Source organism: Silene latifolia, chromosome Y (assembly GCF_048544455.1).
Source record: "Silene latifolia isolate original U9 population chromosome Y, ASM4854445v1, whole genome shotgun sequence".
In the NCBI taxonomy this organism is placed as follows: domain Eukaryota; kingdom Viridiplantae; phylum Streptophyta; class Magnoliopsida; order Caryophyllales; family Caryophyllaceae; genus Silene; species Silene latifolia.
In genome coordinates this window covers 147,088,651-147,098,484 of record NC_133538.1, presented here as the reverse complement: position 1 = coordinate 147,098,484, position 9,834 = coordinate 147,088,651, and the positions used below count along the sequence as shown (strand labels likewise).

At 40.7% G+C, this 9,834-nt stretch overlaps 1 non-coding gene across 1 annotated transcript; it reads left to right on the top strand.

Annotated features, from left to right (window-relative positions):
* Positions 1-628: 628 nt before the first annotated feature.
* Positions 629-734, top strand: LOC141635984 (small nucleolar RNA R71). The gene has a single exon (XR_012540632.1). It is a non-coding gene; the product is annotated as a small nucleolar RNA R71 (small nucleolar RNA).
* Positions 735-9,834: the final 9,100 nt, after the last annotated feature.

Here is a 9,834-nt window from a genome sequence, read left to right as displayed (position 1 = left end):
AATAATAATAATAATAAAAAAATTCATCGGAACAAACCGAGTCAAATAAGGAAACAAAACACGAGTCTTTAATTGGACGCAAAGCTGGACGCGGACATAAGCAGGCGCGCGCCTTGGTCGTGCATAGGTCGCACATAGCTCGCGCACAGGTCGAATGCAGGTCGCACACAGGTCACGCATAGCTGTTGTCGCTGACCTTTTCTTTTGATTTATGCGCGCTCAATTAGCGCACCTTAAGCGCACACGTCTGAGATATATCCATAGGTATCCGGGCCTATCTCTCCTCGAACTTGGACTCCGTTTTAAACTTGTAAAACCGGCCCAATAGCTAATCAAAACTCACTAACAAATAACCTGCAATTAAACTCCATAACACTACTTCAAACCGTCAAAACCATACTAATTCGCTCCAAATAACTACGACTAAATGAGTCGTATCATGAACAGTTCGAATATCGTCTCGTGGGTTCCCATACTCAGCACAATGGGTCGCCATCTCCTCAATAATGGCCCATGCCTTATCATCATCAGTATTCTTTTGAAATATTTCGTTGGATGATGCGTCAAGTATAGCTATGTGGTCATCGTACAGCCCATTGTAGAACTGATGTACAGAAACCACGGATCAAAACCATGGTGAGGAAGAGACCTCACCAACCTCTTGAACCGACACCAAGCTTCATAGAAGATCTCATCAGGTGCCTGCTTGAAACTAGTGATCTTTGCCCTCAGCTGATTGGTGCGTTGCGGAGGGAAATATCTCTGATAAAAAGCAAGAGCAAGGGTCTCCCAGTCTGTGATCCCTGGGGCCGTGCGGTACAAGTCGGTCAGCCACTCCCTGGCTGAGTCAGTCAAAGAAAAAGGAAACATCACCTCCTTAATATTGTCTTGAGTTACCCCCTTTGTGGCGGAGATAGAAGAATAGTCGTCCGTAAAGACCTCCATATGCTTCCTTGGGTCTTCACCTGCCACACCTCTAAAGAGATTTCTCTCCACCAGATTGATATAGGACGGACGGATGTCAAAAGTATTACCATCCTCAGTCTGGAGGTTGAAACCCTTAGGAATAGATGATGCTTTAGGCTCCGAATGACTTGCAATATTCAGCATCTTTACTGGTTGGTTTACAGAACTGAGGAAAACCTGCAGCTCGGGTTCGAAAGTACTCAAGTGTTCCTTTCGTGATTCTCTTTGCAGACGGAGTCTATGCCTAAATAGTCGCTCTAGCTCAGAATCAGTTGAAACTAACTCCAACCTGTTTGATCTGGGCATACACAACACTGAAAGAAAATAAATAAGAACTGTCTCAAGGAATAAGAATTCCCTGAGACGGATAAAATAAACAAAACAAAAAACAGATAGGGCAATTGCCTCCCCGGCAACGGCGCCAAAATTTGACAGGGCAGTCGTATACCTATAAAAAATAACTAACTAAACTAAATATATAGTTAGGGAAGTCAGGTCGATCTCCACAGGGAGGCAAGATATCTGTAAAAGGTTCGTCTATTCGGTCACAAGTGGGGGTTTGTAAATTTGGTTTTCTAAACTAAATAAAGGCTTAAAGGAAAGAGTAGTAAAGGAAGAGTAGTAAAAACAAGAAAATGTAATAAAGATGAACAATAAAGGAGGAACATGTCGGGATTTCGGTTCACTATGGTAGCCTAATGACTCAACTGCAAACAGTTTAGATGAATGACTGTCAGACGGATATTGAAAGGTCCTTTTGGTCCACTTTCTATCCTAAATTTCCACTAACTTAACTTCCGTCCTCGTCAGGATAGTCTACTATTCATAGCAGGTCTATATAGTCCAATCTTCCGATCCAGGAATAAATTTAACCAGATTAAAGGGTAACTTAGAAGCGTGCACTCGACTAAGTCGGTAAATACAATTAAATTGCCATGGGGACAAAGTCTCACAAATAAGCCATCTAATCTATTCAATACATCGTCAGATTTCTACCATAGATCCCCTAGTCCCAACATGAATCAAATTAGCTACTCATATTATTAATATTGTCAAGACTAATAATTATGAATGAACTAATGGCAAACATATTGAAATAATAATTAAATCACATAATAGGGATTAGGGCAGCAATTAAGATAACTAAACAAGAGAATCAAAGCAAACGAATAATAGATTAAGAATAAAGGAGAGTAAGAGATTACAATCGCGAGAATTCCGGCGTAAAGAACACAAGATCCAAGCAAAATAACCTCGGAAGCAAAAGTTACAGTGAAGGGAGAAAAGCAGCGTTCAAGAGTAGTGTAAAAATGATAGATGAAAAGATAGATCCTAATGACCTAATTATTATGCGTTTAAATAGAAATTAGCGAAGTCCATAAACTAAAATAGGTAACACGGACTAATTAAGGTCCGTGAGATACCAAACCACTCGTTCGAGCAAGTTGAAACAGTTCGATCAAGGACTTCTGCAGGTAATCTACTCGATCGACCAAAATTGTTACTCGATCGAGCATCCTTGAATTCCAGCTTTGTCGATCGAGTAGAATAAACAGCTCGATCGACCTCCTCAGCCAATAAAACCACTCGATCAACCATTAAATTTCCTTGATCGAGTGTTCTTCCTCTGAAACAACTCCAACTCGTAGCCGACTGCTTCGTAGACCACTCCTTCACGCATCCCAATGCAGTATCTCGCTCTGAAAATCCCGTCACCTCAAAATGCATGCAAAACAGGACGAAAATGCTACGATTCTTCTACTTTCACGTTCATTCCTAAAAGATAGACAAAACGAACTAAAGTAGCCAATTCGGGGCAAATTGCAATATAAACAGTACAAAGTATATGGAAATACGTGCAAAAATAGACTAAAAAGACTATACAAAATGCACATATCAACTGGGTTACTTCTAGCTTTGTTGTCTTCACGGGGTACATGAGGTCCATGGTTCGTCCTGAGTTGATAGAGAAGACGACTTCTCCTGCCACTGTTGGTCAAGGTCTCATTCTGGAGGTATTATCCTTCCTTGATTTCCCTTTTATTTTATGAATTTAGAAATGATATATCACTTTATAAATGAATGAAATATCATTTAAAATGAAATGAATGATCATTTGAAAATGAAATATATTTCGAAAATAGACAATGAAGGATCATTTAAAATAAATTTGAATAGGAAGGGAATAATAATGAAAGATCATTTTGAATATGAAATATATGGTTGGAGAATTGAAATATGAAGTGAATAAAATGAAAGGATTTTGAAAATAAATTTTCGGAAAATTTTGAATCAAATAAAGGATTATTTTGAATGAATGATCATAAACGATCGTCTCTTCCTTCCAGGCATGGGTGTACTCATTTCCCCGTCTTTGCTCCTACGAGGGCTGCGGATGTGGCGAGATAGTACCCTATGGTCAGAGACTGGATCATGTGCCAGTAGAAGAGTCAGTGGTCTTCTTACGACACCTGTAGAAGGGGTGTCAACGCCGTGCAGCTCGACAGTGTAAGCACCCTACCTTACTTTCGTTCTTATTTGCTTTTCTTTATTAGTAGAGACCATATGAATGACCCTTGGTATCAATTTTAGTGGGTGCCGAGACCCTGGGAGGACTACGCTGTTGCTCCAGCATTCGTAGCCGACGTTCTCCGACCAAGGAGTTCGAGTCGGCTGCTTCTGACGATGCCCATGGGACCTTTGTGGTACCTGGGTGAGCGGTTAGCTCGGTAGTGCCTCCGTGACATCTTCGTGTTCCCCATCGATCCTCCACGGATGATGTTTAGGGAGCCTTCGGACCGGAGGTTGATAGGACATCTGACCTGGCGAGATCGAGTGGCGACGCTTTTTTCCTCCCCGAGCTCGAGTACTCGGAGTTTGCGCGGAGGAGCCTGGCGTACTTGCCGATCGTGGTGAGTATACTTTTTCTTGGATGCTTGAAATGATGAAATCTTTTGAGCATAGCTTGGAAATAACGAATTTAGCTTGGTAGGAGATCGAGGTGGCGGGCGTCGAGCCTCCAGCATTTACCGAGACGCTACAGTACCCGGGCCCAGCTGGTACGACGGTGTCAATGGAGATTCCGTCCTTCACCGACGCGGTGAAAGAGGCTGGACTCGATGATTGGCAGCATGTCGTGAGGATGTTATGCCCCCAGTTTAGATTGTCTCATCTTTTTGAAGTGATCGCGTAAGAATACGATAATGATCCTTGTTCTTGAAATGAAAATGCACGTGGCGCCGTCGAGGCATGTGGAGCTGTGGAGGATGGCCAACCGGCTATGAGCGACGACTGTGGAGGCTCTTTTAGGTGGCCCGAGGCCGTAGGTGTGAACCTCCCTTTCTTCCTTTTTTGATATGCACGAGCATTTCGAGGTATATTTGGAGTACTTGCCTTTCTATGCTTTGTTATTTATCAATCTTTTTCCTTTCGGAGGGAGCGTGAGCTGCGGCACGAGCTATATGAGTCACGAGAGAAGACGGCCCGCCTGTTGAGGGAGCTGGAGCTTCGAGATGCTGACATCGCTTTTCTCGAGGCGATGGTGGCAGAGATGAGGGGTCGTCTGGTTGAACGTCGCAGCTAGACTTGTAGTTTTGTACATTTTGTTTTACTTCCAGGCATCAACTTGAATTTCGCTGTATATGTTTACATTTTGCCGTGCATATATGATGGCTTGCGAGCCATTTGCAGCCGCTGGGTTTAAAATCTATCGTACCTGCAGGTGAGCTTGGAAACAGGGCTGGCATGTTGACGGTTTACGTCGTCATGCCGCCGAAATTCACATAGAAAATCGGAAGCAAAACACATGTAGCAAATTAAAAAAAAAAAAAAACTGACCCAAACAGCAAAAAATGCAATTTGACCAAGTCGAAAACAATGTAAAAAGAAAAAAATAAAAAAAAGTGCCCTGTGGTGAGCAAAATGACTCGACGCGCGACGGACAACAGGAGTGCTTCCTTCTAAAAAAAAGAAAATAAATGTAAAAACTAAGTGTAAAGAAGTTGAAAATAATAAAATGGTGAGGGAGCGAAATGATTCCCCAAAATAAAAAAAAAGAAATGAAATGAGTAAGTATGCTTGTGACAAAATGTGAAATGATGATATCATCTCGAAAAGCGAACCCGCGTTGGAATCGGATTCCACGGCGAAAAGGATTAGAAATTTTGTAAGGAAAGAAAATTTCCGAATTTACCAAATATATTCCTATAGGATTTGGAAACAATAGCTAAAACCAAAATAGGAAAGATCCTCGCGGAATTAGCAGGGAATAAGGCTGGGGAAGAGGTGCTGCAAGAGCTGCGGTGCATGCAAAGGGCGCATCAGTTGCTGTGTTATTTCTTGAGCTGGTCTCTTGTTGAGGAGAATTAGGAAAGGCAGAATAGTATAAATAGAGGCCTCGGGGTAGCTTCTATTCTCACAATTCTCCCTTCTATTACTCCGTAACTCATGAAATATATTAATTTCTCCCAAAAAATATACTTCCAAAAAAATGGATGCTTTTGAATCCCGACTCAAAGAATGGAACAATGAGTTTTCTAACATGGAGAAGCATGACATGTGCATTTTTGGATCAATCATCAGTTTTAAACAAGTGAAAGTGGTAAGACCATTTCTTGATGCTTGTCTTGAATATTGGAACCCTCATTATCACGTATTTGCCTTTCCTTGAGGCGAAATTTGTCCTTTTCCAGAAGAATTAGCAGCGATTGGAGGATGGGATATAGAGAATCTTCTGGCCTTACCATCTATCTCCCAAGGATATAAAAATAAATTTAGGGACCTTCTAGGATTGACCAAAGCTGAGGTGAACCGTCTTATAACCTCTAAGGGCGTGCGAATATTTGACTTTGTAGACCATTTCAGAGATAGGGAAGATCCTTCCATTTCTTATGCTACGAGGCGCAGAGCCTTTGGATTTTGTCTTCTTCACTGCTTTGTCTTGGAGGGCCATGTTGATGCGAAAATGAGAGGTAACCCGCGATTCTTGGGAATTATCGAGCAAATGGAACTGCGCAAGAGCCCAACTTGCTTGGTATTAGGAGAGACCATCTTAGGGTTGGATAACCGAAAGGCAAATCGTGAGCTCCCATATCTAGGAAGTCCTATAATTTTACAGGTACAATGCTCCCGTCCTCCTTTTGTTCTTTTTGGTTTTTTTTTGGTTTTTCGTTTTTTTTTACGTTTTGACTGAAGATGTGAGATGGAGGGGCATTAATACTTGTCTCCTTCTTTGCAGATTTGGCTGATGGAGAGGCTGCAATTGATCGAGCCCTTAGTTGATGTGCCTGGATATCGATGAGGATCGATCGTGATGAGGACAAGGTTATACATGGTAGATTTTACTCGGGTTTGCAACTACTGGGAGAACAAGCTAAAGAACGAAGGAGGTCGTTTGATTAGATGGATCGTCCCTTGGTGGCATCTCAGAGCATTGACAGTAGTATCATCCCTTGATCATAATCGATCTATTCGCATCCCAGGCTTGGAGTTCATGGTCAACATATTCCCGGAGAGGATGATGAGGCAATTGGGCATGAAGCAGAATATCCCGAAGCTTGATACCGTTCTGCAAACCGCATTGGCGCACACTTCTGAGTCCTGCCGTGAATGGGCATTGCGTTGGGCCCAAAGGAACATGTGGTTTATACCTGTCCTTGTTGGTTCGTTGTGGGTGTCGGATTCTTACTTGCATTGGGTCAAGGCTAGCACCTTGGAGGAGTGTGAAAAGCTAAGGAAGCATGAGCTGATTGACTACAAGATCCGTGAAGTGGTGAAAGAGAACCAGAAATACTTGACTGAAGAAGAAGAAGAAGCTAGATTCCGAGTCGTCTGCCCGAAGAAGAAGCCAAGGAATGCTCTTATTTAGAAGATGATTGTATAGAAATGGAAAGACTAGGCCTCGAGAGAGACCATTAGTGATAAGGTCAGAGATAATGCAGGAGCGTCCCTCTTGAGGTCGAGACAAGAAGTATGATAAAAATGACAAAGGCAAAGGGAAGATGGAAGAATAGAAATAGCGCAAGTCTTTATTAGTATTAGTTATTTATCATTCTTGTAATAAACGAAGGGATTTCTAGAATCCTAGCCTAGCATTTATTTCAGCATTTTTATATTATTTGGTGTATTATTAATAGATGAATAAACTGGTTGCTTTTAGTTAGAAACTTTGATACCGTCGTTCAGTTCCAAAAATAATTACCTAAGTACTACTAACAGAAGTCAGTGGTAAGTAGGGTCGATCTCCACAGGGAGGCGGTCACTATCTACTTGTCACAATTTGGGGGTTTTAGTGTTGTTACTAAAATAATGAAGGTAAGGCAAGAGATGGAAGAAGAGAGAAATCAAATAGAGAGAGAAATATGCCAGGATGTCGGGTTATCATGATAGATGTACACGTCAGCTAAGGTAGGTCAGCCGAACAAATGTGAGAAGGGTAAAGGAAAGGTCCTTTCGGTCCGCTATCCGTTCTAAAATACAACTCGCTTAGCTTCCGCCCTCACTAGTTTAGTCTATTGCCATAACATGTCTATTCATTCCAATCTTCCGATCTAGGATTGAAATTAACCAAATTAACTAATTCAGTTGCATGCATTCAACTGATTATAATTAAATTTTTAATGAAACAATTCTCACAATAGATCTACTAAACCAACTATCGCATGATTGTTATACTACCATGACTCCCCTAATCCTAGCATTAAGGGTTTAGCTATGCATAAATAAAATAAGAACGAGAGATAAAGAAATAATGAACATTGTAAATTAAAGAGAGTAAAGAGAGAATTACAGATTAGGATCCGGAAAAAGAGAGAAAAGCAGCGTTCCACAGTAAAAAGAAGAAAAGTGATATCTGAAGTGATAATAAAACCTCATGTCATCTTTCCTATTTATAGGAAAGACAATTATTACACCTAGAAAACGAAATTAAACTAAAAAGCCCGAGCCCATTAGCTAGTCACTCGATCGAATAGTTTAGAACTACTCGATCAAACAGTTCAAGGCAAAAACCTCTCGATCGAGTAAACAGACGACTTGATCGAGGAACTCCAAATATGCTCATCTCGATCGAACAGAGAATCCATTCGATCAAGATCTTCTTCTCTTAAAATCACTCGATCGATCAGAAAACCACTCGATCGGGGACTTGCCACTGCACCAGCTAGTGTTCTTCAGTTGGTTTGCTTCCGAGACTCCTTCACACATCCCAAGATAGTAGCATTCCCGCTCCAAATCCACTCATCCTCTAAATGCAAGCAAAAAGGATAGTAAATGGCTCAATTCCGCTAATTTCAGGTCCATTCCTGCATATAAAGCAAAACAAACCAAAGTAGAATATTCGGGGCATTTCGTAGTGTAAAACTACGAGAATCGTATAGAAATACGTGCATAAGAGGCTTATAAAGACTATATAAAATGCACGTATCAAACTTAAAATCAATTCCCTTTATTTATTCTTTTGAATTCCAAGTGCCGAGGCATATGTCCTTTTATTTACATTTTTATTAGAAATTTATTGGGTTAAATCCTGTGATAGATTGCCTACGTATTCATTGAAAATGAAATCAAACCTAGAACGTAGTTCGAAATAGAAAATGTAAAGGAATAAATGTTGGAAGGAAGAGCTTGAAATGAACATAGGCAATAAGCATGGTGCTTTATTTACTTTTAAGAATGCAATTAAGTAATTTCGATGATACTGAGGATTAAAACAAAAAAAATGTGAAAACGCAAGAGTGAGGTAGCACGCATTGCGAGGCTGGCCGGGGCCGTGTATTACATGTCGTAAGAGCGGCATGTGGATCCCGCGTGGCGCGCCTTTGAGGTCTATTTTAAGGGTAATATCGCTTGAGTTGGTCTAGATTAATCGGATTTGAAAACTCATTCCCGTCTAAATATGTAATTCTAACCGCACCTCCTGAGAGTATAGATTTAACTAGATAGGACCCGGCCCAATTAGGTTTGAATTTTCTCCTAGGGTCGACTGGTAGAAGCGCTCGGACAGATTTGAGCACTAGATCTCTCTCTTTGATGTTTCGGGATTTGTCTCTCTTGTTGAAGGCTCTTATAATCCGCGCTTGATATGTCTTGACATTATGCGAGGCACATAATCTTCATTCGTCCAAGAGGACAAGTTCTTCATGTAAGATTCATTAATCTCTTATTAGTCATTACTAATAACTTAAAAAAAACTTTGTTTAGTCATAAACTAATCTAGATCTTATGCATGCAAAACAATTGAATAAAAGAGAAGAAATCTATTATTCTTACAATGGTGGCCGAAATGGATATACTACTCCTTCCAAATTAGTCTTCTTAAGTAAAATCCAAATGCTCCAAGTGAAAAAACTTAGATCCAATGGTAGGCTCTACTCCTTAAGGGATTGTACCAACATTGAGCACAAATCCACCTTGTGATTTTATGTCATCTCTATCTGTTTGAAAGCTCGAGTCTGTGTAACCCTTAACACATAGCTCGGAGTCTTCTCCAAACACCAAGATATAATCCTTAGTCCTTCGCAAGTACTTGATGATGTTCTTAATAGCTATTCAATGACTCTCACTTGGATTATCTTGATATCTACTTGTCATGCTTAAAGCATATGAGACATATGAACGAGTGCATATCATGGCATACATGATTGATCCAACATCGGAAGCACAGGGAATCAACTTCATGCGTTCAACATCTTCGGGTTCGGAGGGTGATTGAGACTTGCTCAAATTATTCCACTACCCATAGGAATTAAGCCTCTCTTAGACTAATCCATGTTGAAGAGAACCTTGTCAATATAAGATTCTTGACTTAATGCCAATATCCTTTTGGATTTATCTCTATAGATTCGGATACCTAATATGCGTTGTGCTTCT